The sequence below is a fragment of the Oratosquilla oratoria genome, chromosome 38, assembly GCF_046742065.1.
Source record: "Oratosquilla oratoria isolate Oo_2021 chromosome 38, ASM4674206v1, whole genome shotgun sequence".
Lineage (NCBI taxonomy): Eukaryota > Metazoa > Arthropoda > Malacostraca > Stomatopoda > Squillidae > Oratosquilla > Oratosquilla oratoria.
In genome coordinates, this window is record NC_134814.1 from 30271208 (window position 1) to 30288707 (window position 17500).

Consider the following 17500-nt stretch of genomic DNA (forward strand, 5'->3'; position numbering starts at 1 on the left):
CAAGGCATTTACTCGCTTCTCTCAATCTACATTCTACCTCCACCTTCACTCCACCTTTTCCTGCTACACTTGCACCCAAGTATCTAAAACTATCCACTTCCTCCAGTCGCTCTCCCTTAATGTTCACTTCCAGTCTACTGCCACTTTCACCCCTTGTACATCTCATCACCTTACTTTTACTCACATTTATCTTTAGCTTTCTTCTATCACATACTCTCCCAAACTCTGCCACCAGCTTCCTCAATCCCTCCTCTGACCCTGCCACAAGCGCAGTGTCGTCCGCAAACAACAGCTGGCTCACCTCCCACTTTTCTCCATTTTCTTTAACCATCTCCAATCCCTGACTCACTACCCTAGCATTCACCTCTCGCACCACCCCATCCATGTATAAGTTGAACAGCCAGGGCGACATAACGCATCCTTGACGAAGTCCCACCTTTACTTCAAACCACTCACTCTCTCCATTTCTAATCCTAACACATGCTCTACTACTCTCATAAAAACTCTTGACAGCTCCCAAAAGCTTTCCTCCTATCCCATAAATCTGCATAACCTCCCACAGTGCCTTTCTGTCTACCCTATCATAAGCCTTTTCCAGATCCATAAAAGCCCAAAAAACATCCTTCCCCTTTCCTATAGCTTTCTCATATATCTGTCTTACCACAAAGATCTGATCTACACAACCTCTACCCGTCCTAAATCCACACTGTTCCTCACCAATTACTCCTTCTGTTCCTCTCCTAATCCTCTCAATTTAGATCCTCCCATAAGCCTTCCCTACTACACTCAACAGGCTAATCCCTCTGAAATTACTACATTCACACTTGTCCCCTTTTCCCTTGTAAAGAGGAACTATACAGGCACTACTCCAGTCCTCCGGTACTCTACCCTCTCTCCAGCAAACATTAAATAACCTCACCAACCAGTCCACCATCACTGAACCTCCCTTTTTCAGACATTCTGCATGACATTCATCCAGACCAGGTGCCTTACCTGCTTTCATCATCTTTACAACTGCCTTCACCTCATCCTTCCTTATTTCTCCTCCATTCTCCTCACTCCTCACTCTCATTTTCTTCGCATTTCCCACTGCAGCTATCTTTCCTTCCCTATCCTCCTTCACATTCAGCAACTCCCTAAAATATTCTGCCCATTTTCCCCTCACTGCCATCTCTTCCATTATCATCTCTCCATCTGTACCTTTTACCTTTTCTTCCCTACTTGATTCGCCTCCTCTTCCTCTCTTAATTTCTTTCCAAAACATCTTTTTATTACTTTCAAAATTTTCTGTCATACTCCTACCCCATTTCATATCTGCTCTCCTCCTTGCCTCCTTTACCTTTTTCTTTACTTCTCTTTTCTTTTCTTTGTACGTCTCATATGACTCCCCTGTCCTCTTTTGTAACCAATCTGTGAATGCTCGCTTCTTCTCTTCTACAACCTTCTTTGTTTCCTCATCCCACCATTCACTACCCTTTCTTCTATTTCCCCCTGTCCTTCTTGTTCCACACACCATCCTTGCACACTTTAAGACTCCCTCCTTGAACCATCCCCATTCCTCCTCCACACCCATCTCTGCTCTATCCTTTACTCCCTCCCACTCCTCCTTCAGCTTCTTTTCGTACTCCTTCTCCTTTTCCTTTTTTTATTCAAGGAGTTCACTCTAAGAACCTCCCTACCTTTTGTCCCTTTCCTCTTTCTCCATCTATCCTCCACTCTCAGCTTACCTTCCACCAAAAAATGATCTGATATTCCCCCACCCTCTCCCCTTAGCACATGTACATCCTTAACTCTTCCTATCATATTCCTATTTACCACTACATAATCCATTAGCGCTCTATCTACCACCCTTCCCTCCACCACCCTCTCCCATGTGTACTTATGCTTGACTTTCTTCCGAAACACTGTATTTGCTATCATCAACTCTCTTTCTAGACACATTTCCACCATCAGCTCTCCACTACGATTCTTTCCTGGAACTCCACACTTCCCAACCGCTCCATCGATTGGACCATTTCCTACCCTAGCATTAAGGTCTCCCAGTACTATTACATTGACATTTCTTCCTAAACCCTCTATGAATGAATACCTCGGAGAATTGAGGCTGTAATTGCCGCAGAAGAAGGACCTACACCATATTGAAATATATTTTGTTAATTTTTCAAGGTGTTTCCATTATTTTGTCCAACCCCTGTATATATACATATATATATATATGTGTGTTTGTGTGTGTGTGTGTGTTCGTGTGTGTGTGTGTGTGTGTGTGTGTGTGTGTGTGTGTGTGTGTGTGTGTGTGTGTGTGTGTGTGTGTGTGTGTGTGTCTCAGTCTGCTCGTGACCTCAGCTAGAGAGCTCGTTTTTCTGCACAGACACCAGCTAGCGAATACCTGTGAAATTTATATCTCCGAATATTGTTAAGTGATTGTGTTATGTTTTTGTAATTGTATTCGTATAGCGCTATATAGTTACAGATATAAGATAAAGTGTAGTGTTCTATTCAAATTCAAAACAGTTTTCTGTTACTGTACTTCAAAGGTAGGAGAAATAGAATAAGGTAAGCAGAGTAAGCTTCGTGTATTTAGTTTATTAGAGACCGCTTTGTTTTTTGTTGTTGATTTGTATTTTCTCTTTGCCATTTTTATTGCTAAAGGAGGATCGAAATAGCTTGTGAAGGTTGCGTGAACTTAGATGTCCGTCTCAGGATGTGTGAGGAGGAAATTTGTCTTCTCAGGAGTGCGCTCCGTGAGAACAGTGAACCCCCCCCCACAACCCAAAGAGCGTTCCACTTCTTCCCCTACTGTCACTACAGTGAGCGAGTGGCGCTCCGTGGGGTCTCGTTTGTCGAGCCTGCGTTCGGTAGACGTGTGCCCTGAGGAGCAACCGCTGGCTCTAGCCAATCGTTTTGCTCTACTGGAGGATGAAGTGGCTGAAAACCAGGAGATCTTGGTGGTGGGGGACTCCATGGTGCGTGGCTATGACGACATCTTGCAGCGGAAGACTAAGCGACGTTGCAAGCTTGTATGTCAACCGGGCCGTGGGATCGCCGATTGTACCCAATCCATCAGGGAGCAAGGACGGACGAAAACGGTTACGGTTGCTCATACGGGAAGTAACGATGTAGGTAGGGTGAGATCAGAGGAACTTGTTCGGAATTACAAGGTCCTCCTTCAGGAGATGAAGGAACGTGGGAGCTGTCACGTAGTCTGTGGGATCCTCCCGAGGATCTACGCAGGCTCGTGTTGGAACAGTAGAGCTATAGGGATCAATGATAGGATATCGCAGTTGTGCGCACAATTGGGATACCACTTTCTTGATCCTTGGTATCTCTTTTCTAGGCGCCATGACCTTTACGCTTCTGATGGGATCCACCTTACCCGCAGAGGCAAAAATGTTCTTACAAACCTCATTGTGGGAGTTTGTGATGAATTAACTCCTTTTTTTAGGGTAGAAGCCCAAAGGGAATGGGAAATAGAATGTACTTGGGAAAACAGTGTAGAGTATAGTATTAATGTAGAACAATGTGCCAGTATAGGACAAAATATAATTTTAGGATATAATGTCGGTAGAGGACGAAATGTTACATTAAGATGTAATGTCAAAGGACAAATTGTCGCGATGGGATATAATGACAGTGGAGGACAAAATATCACGATGGAAAGTAATGATAGTTGAGGACAAAATATCACGATAGGCTGTAATGATAATGGAGGAGAAAATATCACGGTAGGATATAATGTCAGTGGAGGACAAAATATAATTTTAGGAAGGGATACCGGACAGAATGTCAATGAAGGCCAAAATTTCATTATGGGATGTAATGACAGTGGAAGACAAAAGATCACGATGGGATGTAATTATAGTGGAGGAAAAAATATCATGGTAGGATATAATGTCACTGGAGGACAAAATATAATTTTAGGAAGGGATGCCGGACATAATATCAATGAACGACGGGAAGCCGGCGTGAATCACGGTGACATAGGGGGACAAAATGTACAAAAAGAGATCGGATGACCGTGATCGACCAGATGTCCGTGATGGGGGAAATGTTAATTTTGATGGGAGAAATATTAATAAGGCATTGAATGTCAATGAAGGACCAAATAATAATATAGAGCAAGGTATAAATGAAAAACAAAATGATAATGTAAGACATGATATTGAAACTCAAAATGTGTCAAAAAGAAATAATCACGAGTTTCTTAAAACCTTGTGCTTTAATGCTCGTAGTATTAGAAACAAATTTCAAGAAATACAGGCGTATGTCAAAAGCGAAAATCTCGATATAATAGGAATAACTGAGACATGGTTAAATGGTACAGAGTTCGAAGCTGAATTTAATATTGCGGGATTTAAACACTTTCATCAAGAAAGAAACCACAAGAAAGGTCGGGGTGTTCTGTTGTACGTTAAAGATAATGTTCATGCTTGTGTTTTAGAGTAAGTGAAACAGGATGCATATGATAGTTTGTGGGTTGAGTTAACCCAAACAAATGGACAAAAAATGAATATAGGCCAAAGACATTATCATTAGCAGACGACAAACTGTTATTTCAAGAACTGTTTAGTTTCTGCAACCGGGATTTATTGATAATGGGTGATTTCAATTTTACTGACATTGATTGGATGACCCTTGAACATGGCCATATAGGTAGTCGCTTGATTGATTTTGTTGGTGACAATTACTTAATTCAGCATATAAAAGAGCCCACAAGATATGGAAACTTACTCGATCTATTGATCACTAGCCGCGAAAGCATGGTAACTGATTTAGAAGTCGGTGAAACTGTTGCAAATAGCGATCACAACTTAGTTAGATTCAAACTCCTAAACAATTTTAGAATAGATGCTTGTGTTTCTAAAATACCCAATTTCAGTAAAGCTCAATTCATAGGACTACGTCAGGAGCTTCAGCTTACAGATTGGGAGGCAAAATTAAACGAAAGACCAATAGATAAGATGGGGGAAATATTTCAAAATACGCTCACTAAGATGATTTATACTTACATTCCTTTTAAGGACAGACGTCCCCCAAGTCAGGCTTGCCCAATGTGGTTCGATAAAGAAATTGAAAAAAGTATTGCTAAAAAGTGACAGGCTTATAAGAAATATAAGTGCTCGGGTTCATCTAATGACTATGAAAGTTATGTATCAATACAGAGAGATTTAAAAAAGACAATAAGAAAAAGAAAACGACAATACGAAATGAACATCGCTGATAAATCCAACGAGAATCCCAAAGAATTCTATAGTTACATTAGAGATAAAAAAGGTTGTTAGGAATCACATTGGTCCACTATTATCTGCTGACGGTCAACTTGAATATTCAAATGAAGGAATGTGTGATATCTTAAACAATTATCTTAGCTCGGTATTCGTAAACGAAACACCTCAAAGTGAATTCCAAACTGAAACCTGTGAAAAGTCTAGGGTAAACTTACTCACTATGGTAAATATAACAAAAGAAAAAATTAAAAGGTGTATAGACAAACTCAAAGTTAATAAAACACCAGGGCCTGACGGTTGGCATTCAAGAATCTTAAAGGAAATGAAAAATGAGATTGCTGTTCCATTAGAAATTATTTTCAAGAAATCCATCATATCCGGAGATGTCCCAAGAGAATGGAAGCTAGCTAACGTTACTCCCATATTCAAAAAAGGGTACAAAAAGAAACTAAATAACTATAGGCCTATAGATTTGACTTCAATCGTAGGAAAAATAATGGAAACTATCATCAGAGATGCTATCGAACATCATTTAGAAAGTAACCGTTTGATAAATGATAGCCAGCATGGTTTCAGACGGAAACGTTCTTGCGTGACTAACTTACTCGAATTCTACAACACAGTTATCTCGAATTATGACAAAAGAAACAATATAGATTTAATATATCTAGACTTTGCAAAAGCTTTTGATGCCGTCCCACACGAAAGACTAATTACTAAATTAGCTTTACACGGAATAAGTATTAGCCTAATAAGTTGGAATAATCATTGGTCGAATGGTCAAAAACAGAGAGTTGTTTTAAATGGAATAACTTTTAGATGGAATTTTTTTACAAATAGAGTTCCTCAGGGTTCCGTTCTTGGGCCACTTCTATTCATAGTATATATAAATGATATAGACCATGGACTAAAATCTACTGTTTCCAAATTTGCTGTTGATACAAAACTGTGCCGAATGGCAAATGATCACTTAAACCAATTAGGTATTCAAGAAGATTTATATAAATTACAGCAATGGTCTGAAAAGTGGCTAATGAAATTTAACACAAGTAAATATAAGGTAATTCACATAGGTAAAAATAACAGGAAGTACGATTACAAGTTATTTGGAAATTAGTTAACAAAAGTGGATAGTGAAAAAGATCTCGGCGTAATTATCAGTAACGACCTCAAATCATCCAAGCAGTGTATTTCAGCCTCTGAGAAAGCAAATAAGATTCTGGGACTGATTGCTCGATCTTTTGATTTCAAAAGTCCATCACTCATTAACAAGCTGTATAAATCGTTAGTTCGTCCACATTTGGAATATGCTGTTTCTGTATGGTCACAGTGTGTGTGTGTGTGTGTGTGTGTGTGTGTGTGTGTGTGTGTGTGTGTGTGTGTGTGTGTGTGTGTGTGTGTGTGTGTGTGTGTGCGTATGTGTGTGTGCGGGCGCGCGTGTGTGTAACTATGGTCCTTGGATCACGTGCTGGACTCATGATCAACAGCTATTTTCCCTCACGGAAGAGCTCTCAGAGCTCGTATGCCCGATCTATGGGTAATACTGTGACATTACACTCCCCAAACTTCCCACCGACGAGAGAGTTGGAGTAACGACTCGAAACACAGTGATTCTGATATTATTTCAGGCCTGGGCAGGATTCGAACCCGCACCGCAGTAGTGACAGTTTTGGACTCTTCCAACCGCGCCACCAAGTCGCGCGCGTGTTTGTGTGTGTTAGTGGGCCCCATCACTTTTATTTCTGTTCATTTCGTCTCTATGTAATTAATGGTTTAATTCTCTTTACTATTTCCTTATATTGTTTTCTATTTCTTCTTTCACTTACAACTTTCTATACTTAATTATGTTTCCACCGTAAATAAAGTTTCTCAATGGGGGTAAATTAAACCGGTAAAGAATTTTCTTCGTTTCTTCTTCACTAATTCTCTACAACGTTATTGTCTTAGGTACACCAGAGGACTCCCGCTTGGGATCCCGATCCACTCACTAATCCACCTCTGTTCCGATGTTACTGCTTAATTCATCCTTTGATTGTTACAAATAAGTGCCTCCCCAAAATGGCGTGACTTTTCTCCCATGTACCAACAAAATTGTTCTCTTCTTCCACCCTTCTCCAATTAGAAAGACTATTACAACGTCTTCTAACACAAGCAATCTCAACATCGAAGTGGAATGGCTTAGTTAATATACTGTCACCTCAGCATTGAAAACGCTACCCTAGCTTCTTTTATAAACTTTAGATGGTGAACGAGATTATGCAACTCCTTCGTGCCTATTGTTTTCAAAACATGTGATTCGTAAAAATGAAATTCTCACCAACTGCTCCCCTATCTACCTACTTGTGTACTTTTATCTACCAGCTTCTTACAGGGCTCGAGAGCTACCCTTGGTCGTCCCGACCAATTATTTTCAATTACCCTCCAACAGGGCTCGCTAATATATATTTGGAAAATTATCTTATAGAAGAAGGTGAATACTTACTAATTCTGCATAAACAGGCATGATATTAACGGTATCATCAAAACATACCCCACACATAAACATAGAAATAAGTAATCCCTTCAAAATGCATAAATGTCAATAACATAAAAAGAAAACAATTCAAGCAGAAAAATTGTGAAAAGCATACTTGTCAGAAACAACAAAATACATAAAACCAAATAGTTTGTAATACAGCTATAAATTCACTGTTAAATAGATTTGCAAAACTCACTACTTTGATTAAGAACAGCAAAATTAGATTTCAATGGAGATTTTTTTTTCTTCAAATATGTTAACATAAGAAATATGTTATGAAATTTAGATACACAGCATTATAGAGTGTCTCTTGCTCAATTTCAACTTTTGTTTCGCACACTTAATTGTTCAGTATTTATGGGAATTGTCCTTATGTATTAGCAAGGGTCCAAGTCTTCATGACTGACCAGGCTCTAGGTCTTCATGTCTGACCAAAGCTCCAGGTAGGACAAGTTCCACTAGATTAGGTCTCCCTTCATAATCAAACACCATACAAATTACAAAAATTATTGCAGTCTTCATAGTTAAAACGTATTTGGATTGATCATCAATTCATAAATCACATGTATCCTCATCATCAAATTGTATACTAACCTTCTTCATATCTAAGTTATTAACTGATACTTTCCTTGTTTCTAAGTGTTAAATCTTGTGTTTATTTCCACCTGCAAAATCAATTACCCTATATGGATCTGAATACCTCGGAGAAAGTTTATTATAAGGAGAATGTAGTTTGACCATGACTAAATCTCCTGTTATTAATTTTATTTTATGTGCTATTTTGTGTTGTTGCTTTTCCATCTCTTGTGTATACTCTTCCACATGTTCTCTAACTCTTTGGTGAATACTTTGAAATGTATTTATCCTATTTGAGATATAATAATCTATAATATACACAGGTTCCTGCTCTGCAATCAAGATTTCATATGGAACAATTTTGTTCTCCCCCAAAATAATAAAATGAGGTGTGTCATCTGTTGCTATGTTAATTTGATTTTTCAGAGTACATTTAACACAAATAAATCCAATTATTCCAAGCAATTGTTTCAACTTTCTTATTTGAAATGGGTTGTAAGTTACAAAATTTTGAAAAATAACTAATAGCAACAAATACATGTTTATATCCATTCTCAGACATAGGTAGCTCCTATGTATCTATATGAACTCTTTCCCAAGATTTTTGTGGATATGATAACATAGGAGCAGGTTTTGGTGTATTTCCTTTCACCTTAGCACATTTCAAACAGTTTTCTATATAGTCATATATATCTTTCTTCATACCAGGCCAAAAGTATTTAAGCTGTGCTTGTCTATAAGTTTTATCCTTTCCTGGATGTGAACAACAATCACTATCATGAAGTAACTTCAATATCTCCTTTACAAGAGCTTGTGGTATTACCAACTGATTCACTGGGCCTCTGGAAATATCGTTCCATCTTACAACTGTTTTTATATACAAAAGTCCATTAGTCAAATTAAATTCCTATATCTTATACCCTTTTGGTAGTTTTGGAGGATTTCCTCTTGGGTTTACCAAATGCTTTGGTAATTAGTTTTATCATCCCTCTCTCTTATTAGCATTTCCTCACCTAAAGTTACTAACTCATCTATACTACAAACAAAATTGATCAACCCTGTCTTTGGTTGACTAATGGGTCTAGAAAGTGTATCTGCTGCAACATTCCTTCTAACCGGAATATATTTAAATCTAACTTCATAGCACTGAAGAACTGCAAACAATCTTGATAGTCTGTCCCTAAGATTATTATGCTTAAATAATTCTGAATAGCTGTATGATCAGTCCATACTCTGATTGGATATCCAAGTATAGCTCTAAATCTTTCTAATGAATTTATCACTGATAAATTTTCTCTTTCTATTATAGAATAGTTTCTCTCTGCACTATTATAAAATCTAGATGTGTAAGCTATTGGTTTCAAAGTTTCATTTCTCTCTTGCATCAGTATGCCTCCTAACCCTATGTCAGATGCATCAGTACAAAGAATGAACGCTCTATCATAGTCAGGAAATATTAAAACTGGTGAACTCCTAAGTTTGTCATTGAAATTGTCAAAAGCTTGCTGTTGTGAAATTCCCCACATGAATTTTAAGTCTTTTCTCAACAAAGAACTTAATGGATTAGCTATGTCCGCATAATTTTGGATAAATTTCCTATAATATCCTGTTAATCCCAAGAAATTTCTAACTTTTTCTACATTCTTTGGAACTGGAAAATTCTTCACTGCTTAAACCTTTGAATTTACTGTACTAAGTCCATGCCTGTCTATCTTATGTCCCAAATAAATAACACTGTCTTGCAAAAACTTACATTTTTTTCAAGTTTCACTTTCAATCGTGCTTCAATTAGTCTTGAGAATATCAAATCTAATGTCTTAAAGTGTTCAGCTGCTGTTTGGAAAATTATTAAGATATCATCTAGAAATACATTGACAGTGTTTCCTAACAACACATCTAAAACTTCTCACCTTCTCACCAGAGTCCCGATGAACAATTTTTCTCCATTCCTGTCGGTTCCCAAAGGTCTCTTCTCTCTCAATTTCAGTCAGGCTACTTCCACTCGCCGCCAGTGCTTCCCCAACTCCTTCAACCCATCTCTTCCTTGGTCTTCCCACAGGTCTTCTTCCTTGAGGTCTATATTCCAGATATTTTCTCGGTAACTGGTTCTCGTTCATTCTTTGCACATGTCCATACCATCTTAGCTTGCTTCTCTCCACCATCTCCAAAATTGATACAACTCCCAGCTCTGTTCTTATATCATCATTCTTCAACCTGTCTCTCCTAGTCACTCCTTTAATCATTCTCAGCACCCTCATCTCTGCAGCCTGTATCTTTGATCTTGTTCTGCTTGTCAATGTCCAGGCTTCTGATCCATAGGTCATTATAGGTCTTAATATGGTGTTGTATATTGTTGTTTTACATTTTCTGGGGATATTTTTGTCTTTCAGTAGTGGATATAGCAAGCTTATATTTGAATTGTATTTACATATTCTATTGTTTAGTTCTATGTCCTGTCTATTTTCTTTTTCAAAACAAACTCCACGATACTTAAAGTTGGTTACCTGCTTTAATCTCTCACTCCCCACCTCCACGTCCACTTTCACATTTCTTCTACCAACATACATAACTTCAGTTTTGTTTAAATTTATTTTCATTTCCCTTGTTCTCAGCGTATTTTCCCATCTGTTCATTGCATTCTGTAGTTGATGTTCATTGTCAGTGATAACTGCTATATCATCTGCATAAGCAAATGTGATTTCATTGTCGTCATCGCATATTTCTTTCATACATCTGTCCATATATATAATAAAGAGCAGCGGCGATATGACACCACCCTGCCTCACACCTGTTCTCACTTCAAACCATTCGCTCTCCATATCTCTTCCTCTAACTTTACTCATTGTCTCATGTAATATGCTTTTTATTGCCCTTTTTTGTTTACCAGGTATTCCATACTCTTCATGTCCCAATGCTTCCCACAGTTTCTTCCTAGGTACCCTTTCTCCATATCAATGAATACAGCATATTTATCCTTATTCCATTCCCAGTCTTTTTTCAGAAGTAGTTTCATAGCAAATATAAGGTCTACTGTTCCAAAGGATTACAAAGGCGGAGCATGCCGACAGGAGACCTTTTGATCCATATCTAGGTCGGATGCGAAAAAAAAATCATATTAATAATAAAACAATAAATAAAAACTATAATAATGTAAATAACAAATAAAATACATAAATGCATAGGTATAGTTGAATAATAAACAAACAGGTAAATAGTAAATAATAATATATTGACATATAACTAAAAATAAATGAAAATCAGACAGACAAATGATAACAAAACAAAAACAAATAATATAAGATAAATTATAATCATTACAGCATCTTACTTAAATGATTATTAAAGCTTTGAACTGAACTACATTGCACTACCTATGCAGGAAGTTTATTCCATTCATTAACTACACGGTTGGCAAAGTTGTTTCTACCTACTTCCAAATTGAATCTGTTTCCGGACAGTTTGAGACCATTGTTTCTTGTCTGATTCTCATTCAATGTGAAAATTTTGTCACTTTTGATGTAGTCAATTCCCTTTAAAATCTTAAAGACCTGTATAAAGTCACCTCTGAGTCTACACTTTTTTAGGGAAAACATATTCATGTGTTTTAGTCGATTTTCGTATGATTTATTTTTGATATTGGAATCAGTTTTGTGGCTCAACGTTGTACTTTTTCCAGTCAGTCAATGTCTTTAATGAGATTCGGTGACCATACAGAAACAGCATATTCCAAATGTAGACGAACTAACGATTTATACAGCTTGTTAATGAGTGATGGACTTTTGTAAACAAAAGATCGCGCAATCAGTCCCAGAATCTTATTTGCTTTCTCAGAGGCTGAAATACACTGCTTGGATGATTTGAGGTCGTTACTGATAATTACGCCGAGATCTTTTCACTATCCACTTTTGTTAACGAATTTCCAAATAACTTGTAATCGTACTTACTGTTATTACCTATGTGAATTACCTTGCATTTACTTGTGTTAAATTTCATTAGCCACTTTTCAGACCATTGCTGTAATTCATTTCAATCTTCTTGAATATCTAATTGGTTTGAGTGATCATTTGCCACTCAGCATAGTTTTGTATCATCAGCAAATTTGGAAACAGTAGATTTTAGTCCATGGTCTATATCATTTATATATACTATGAATAGAAGTGGCCCAAGAACGGAACCCTGAGGAATTCCACTTGCAACACTTTTCCATCCAGAAGTTTTTCCATTTAAAACAACTCTCTGTTTTCGACCATTCAACCAATTACTAGTCCAACCTAATAGGCTACCACTTATTCCATGCAAAGCTAATTTAGTAAGTAGTCTTTCATGTGGGACGGCATCAAAAGCTTTTGCAAAGTCTAGATATATTAAATCTATATTGTTTCTTTTGTCATAATTCGAGATAACTGTGTTGTAGAATTCGAGTAAGTTAGTCACGCAAGAACGTTTCCGTCTGAAACCATGCTGGCTATCGTTTATCAAACGGTTACTTTCTAAATGATGTTCGATAGCATCTCTGATGATAGTTTCCATTATTTTTCCTACGATTGAAGTCAAACTTATAGGCCTATAGTTATTTGGTTTCTTTTTGTCACCTTTTTTGAATATGGTAGTAACGTTAGCTAGCTTCCATTCTCTTGGGACATCTCCGGATATGATGGATTTCTTGAAAAGAATTTCTAATGGAACAGCAATCTCATTTTTCATTTCCTTTAAGATTCTTGAATGCCAACCGTCAGGCCCTGGTGTTTTATTAGCTTTGAGTTTGTCTATACACCTTTTAATTTTTTCTTTTGTTATATTTACCGTAGTGAGTAAGTTTACCCTAGACTTTTCACAGGTTTCAGTTTGGAATTCACCTTGAGGTGTTTCGTTTACGAATACCGAGCTAAAATAATTGTTTAAGATATTACACATTCCTTCATTTGAATATTCAAGTTGACCGTCAGCAGATAATAGTGGACCAATGTGATTCCTAACAACCTTTTTTATCTCTAATGTAACTATAGAATTCTTTGGGATTCTCTTTGGATTTATCAGCGATGTTCATTTCGTATTGTCGTTTTCTTTTTCTTATTGTCTTATTTAAATCTCTTTGTATTGATACATAGCTTTCATAGTCATTAGATGCACCCAAGCACTTATATTTCTTATAAGCCTGTCTCTTTTTAGCAATACTTTTTCAGTTTCTTTGTCGAACCACTTTGGGCGAGCCTGATTTGGGGGACGTCTGTCCTTAAAAGGAATGTAAGTCTGAATCATCTTAGTGAGCATATTTTGAAATATTTCCCACATCTGATCTACAGGTCTTTCGTGTTCCTTTTCCAGGCCTAAAGCCATGTTGCCACTTCCCAATTTTTTCCTCTACCAGTCCTCTGAGTCTCTGTTCCAGCACTCTTTCATAAATTTTTCCAGCGTGTGAAAGCAGAGATATACCTCTATAGTTTTCACATTTTGTTTTATCTCCCTTCTTATATATTGGGCACACTATAACTCTCCTCCAGTCATCTGGGATCCTCCCCTCCTCCCACGCTATGTTGAAAATTCTCCTTAGCCATGTCACTCCCACATCATCCAGTGCTTTAAATATTTCAATAATTTTTTTTAAATTAATCTCATGTAATTTAATGGACTATTACACAACCCAAATGACATTCGTTTGAACTCATACTGTCCGTTGGATTAGAAAATGCTGTGAATTCTCGTGAGTCTTCATGTAACTCTATTTGCAAAGAAGCAGATTTAATATCTATAGTGTTAAAATACCTACTCTCAGTTCCCAAACTTCTAAGAATGTCTCCTATCACTGGTAATAGTAATCGGTCACATATGGTATACTTATTCAATTTCCTATATTCAATAACTGGACGCATGATTTTGGCACTAGAATCAGAGGGAAGTTCCACTCACTTTTACTATGTTCAATAATATCCTGCGATAACATTTAAGTGATCAGTTTACCTACAAGAGCTAATTTAGAATGTGGTGCTCTAAAGGCAGATATATAGATAGGTTGAGTCATTGGTTTTAATTTGATGTGATGGTTTAAAACGGTTGTTTTGCCTAAGGTATTCCCCGGCAAAGCAATAGCTTTATCATGCTTTAAGAGCAAAGCAACTAAGCATTCATCCAATTCAGAACAACTAGTAGGTTTTAGTTGATTCTTGTATTTCTTTCCCAACACTGTTTCTTCCTGAACTGAACAGCTTGATGAAATTGGTAATTCCACCTCCTCAGTACTCTCATTTAAAATCTTAATGGGTTTTGTAAACACTTGGAAACATCATTTTTGTGTACCTTTTCTTAAGACTATGTCTATATTCAAAGTAGTAATCACTAATATTTCTATCATGTTCTCATTTGACTTATAAATACCTGAGTCCAATTGCAAACCTTTTAATCTAATTGATTCTGGGATGGTTAAAATTTTAGAATCTAGAGTAACTCCTTTCAACTGCACTACTACGCTGTTAATTGCTATAGAGTGTTATAATGTCGACTTTATTACGCCACAATTCACAATTTGCAAGGCTTCATTTGTAGTTGATGAATTAGTAATTTCTGGGATTTCTTGAACATCTGAGTTGGGTTCATTATATGGGACTTTACTTTCTGTTGATCTGGCCTCCTTATCTAAAATATAAATGTTATCTTTCCTATCTATTTCTAAGAATTCTTTGATTCCTGTCACTGGTCTTTAGTCTGGTTGATTTGAAAATGGAGTTAACTGTGATTTCACTAAAATCCCTAAATCAGCAGTACATATGACCATGTCCTCTTTTCTCATAGTTGCAAATCCTATCAATAAATCTCCTGGGAAAACAGATTCTTCTATAACTATCACTGAAATGTGCAAATGCTCATATGTATATAAGATGACTTCTAATTCAACCGTACCTATTGTTTTTGACTGATTTGCAGTTACTCCTTGCAATGAATAATAGATTGGTTCCAAGATTTTCACTTCTAGTTTCAATTATTTTAAAACTCTACTAGCTATAACATTAACTGCAGATCCTGTATCAATAGATATTTGAATAGGTTTATTGAACACTCTACCAGCAATGAGAGGTCCTTCCAATTTACAATTATCTATGATGTTGGAATTTTCTTTACCCTTCTATTATTCTTATCCCTATCACAATACTGTCTATGCGTATTTCTAAGGGGAGTTTTGTATTATTGTTTTATTCTGTGTCTGGGGTTTTTCTTGTTTCGCGGTGCATACGAAAATATCTGCATTCATGTGTTCTATGTCTTATCTTTTGATGATACATACAGAAATGTAGGTTCCTCCAATGATATTTATCATGACCATCATATTTGCAATTTCTACAAATAGTTCCATAATAACAGTCTTGTGCTTTATGCCCCCAAGTATCACAATTGTAACATATAACTCTAGCAGCTTCTAACTTTATGTTTAGATTATCTTTTTCTATAATCACTTCTAGAGTTCCTATTTTCTTTCTGTTGTCCCACTCTCATCACATATGGACTAATGGATTCACTATACCCTTGAAGAAGATAATCTACCTCCCCTAAATTAACAGTTGCCTTGTGATCTTTATACAGCTTTTCTGCCGTTAATTCATCTGAGCTGTTTGTTAGCAAGCCAAAGGTGATTAATTTGATTACCTGAGAAATTTTCATTTTGTCACTAGATATTTCTATCCAATCTGAATCTTTTAAGATAGAATTCATGTCCTTTGACAATCTGTCTAATCTTGCTAAGTATTCTGTATTTCTTTATCATTTTAACCAAAGAACTGATAGGATCCTCATCACACTTTGACATAAAATATTTAATGAATGCCTTCTTATAAGCTTCATATGATATCTTCTATTTGCTGGAGATTTATTATAAGCCCAGCACTACCCTTCTCAGGACCTACATTATCTTTTAAATTTTCTATTTTCCTCTTTTTATGTGTTATATTTTTGCTTACAATTAATGCATCAACCAAACTAAGAAACATACTAACTCCCAAGGTGTATTTACCACCTGTAAACTTAGGAATATTGATATTCGAGGTATAAAACTCATGTGTTAATATATTAGTGTTAGTGGTCATACTTTCAGTGTTTTAAAAGTCGATTTGGCATGTCTGCCTCCACGAACGTCAACCTCATCGTCCCTCGTCTGTCCTTCTTCAATGTTGCTTGTAGTGTCTCATCCCCTCGATCCCCGTAGCTCGATGTACCTCGTTCACCCGTAGTAATTGCTCATAGTGCCTCGTCCCCTCGTTCCTCGTAGCTCGATGTACTTCGTTCGCTCGTAGTTGTAGGTGCTCGTAGTATGGTAGACCCCTCGTGACTCGTCTTGTCGTTCTTTGGATTCATGGTTGTGGTTGGTGTACCCATATTTTCGTAGACTTATCTTGCGCGCGCGCGCGCGCGTGTGTGTGTGTGTGTGTGTGTGTCTGTGTGTGTGTGTGTGTGTATGTGTGTGTGCATGTATGTATGTGTTTGTGTGTGTGTTTGTGTGTGTGTGTGTGTGTGTGTGTGTGTGTGTGTGTGTGTGTGTGTGTGTGTGTGTGTGTGTGTGTGTGTGTGTGTGTGTGTGTGTGTGTGTGTGTGTGTATGTGTGTGTGTGTGTGTGTGTTTGTGTGTGTGTGTGTTTGTGTGTGTGTGTGTGTGAGTGTGAGTGTGTGTGTGTGTGTGTGTGTGTGTGTGTGTGTGTGTGTGTGTGTGTGTGTGTGTGTGTGTGTGTGTGTGTGTGTGTGTATGTGTGTTTGTGTGAATGTGTCTGTGTGCGTTTGTGTGTGTTCGTATTGTTTTATATTGGCGAGATAGGACAGAGGGAGAATATATATATATATATATATATATATATATATATATGTATATATATATATATTATATTCATATTTGTATATATATACATATTTATATATATATATATAAATATATATATATATATGTATACATATATATATATATGTATATATATGTATATATAAGTATATATATATGTACATATATATGTATATATATATATATATATATGTATATATATATATATATATATATACATATATATATGTATATTGGTGTAGCCAGGTAGTATATTCTCTTGTAAACATACGAGGTTGAAGGCTAAAGAGGATTCACTGTTGATTATTTTATTACGTGTAGCTTCGATACAACGTACAATCTTTTTGTCTTCAAATTTGACGTATCT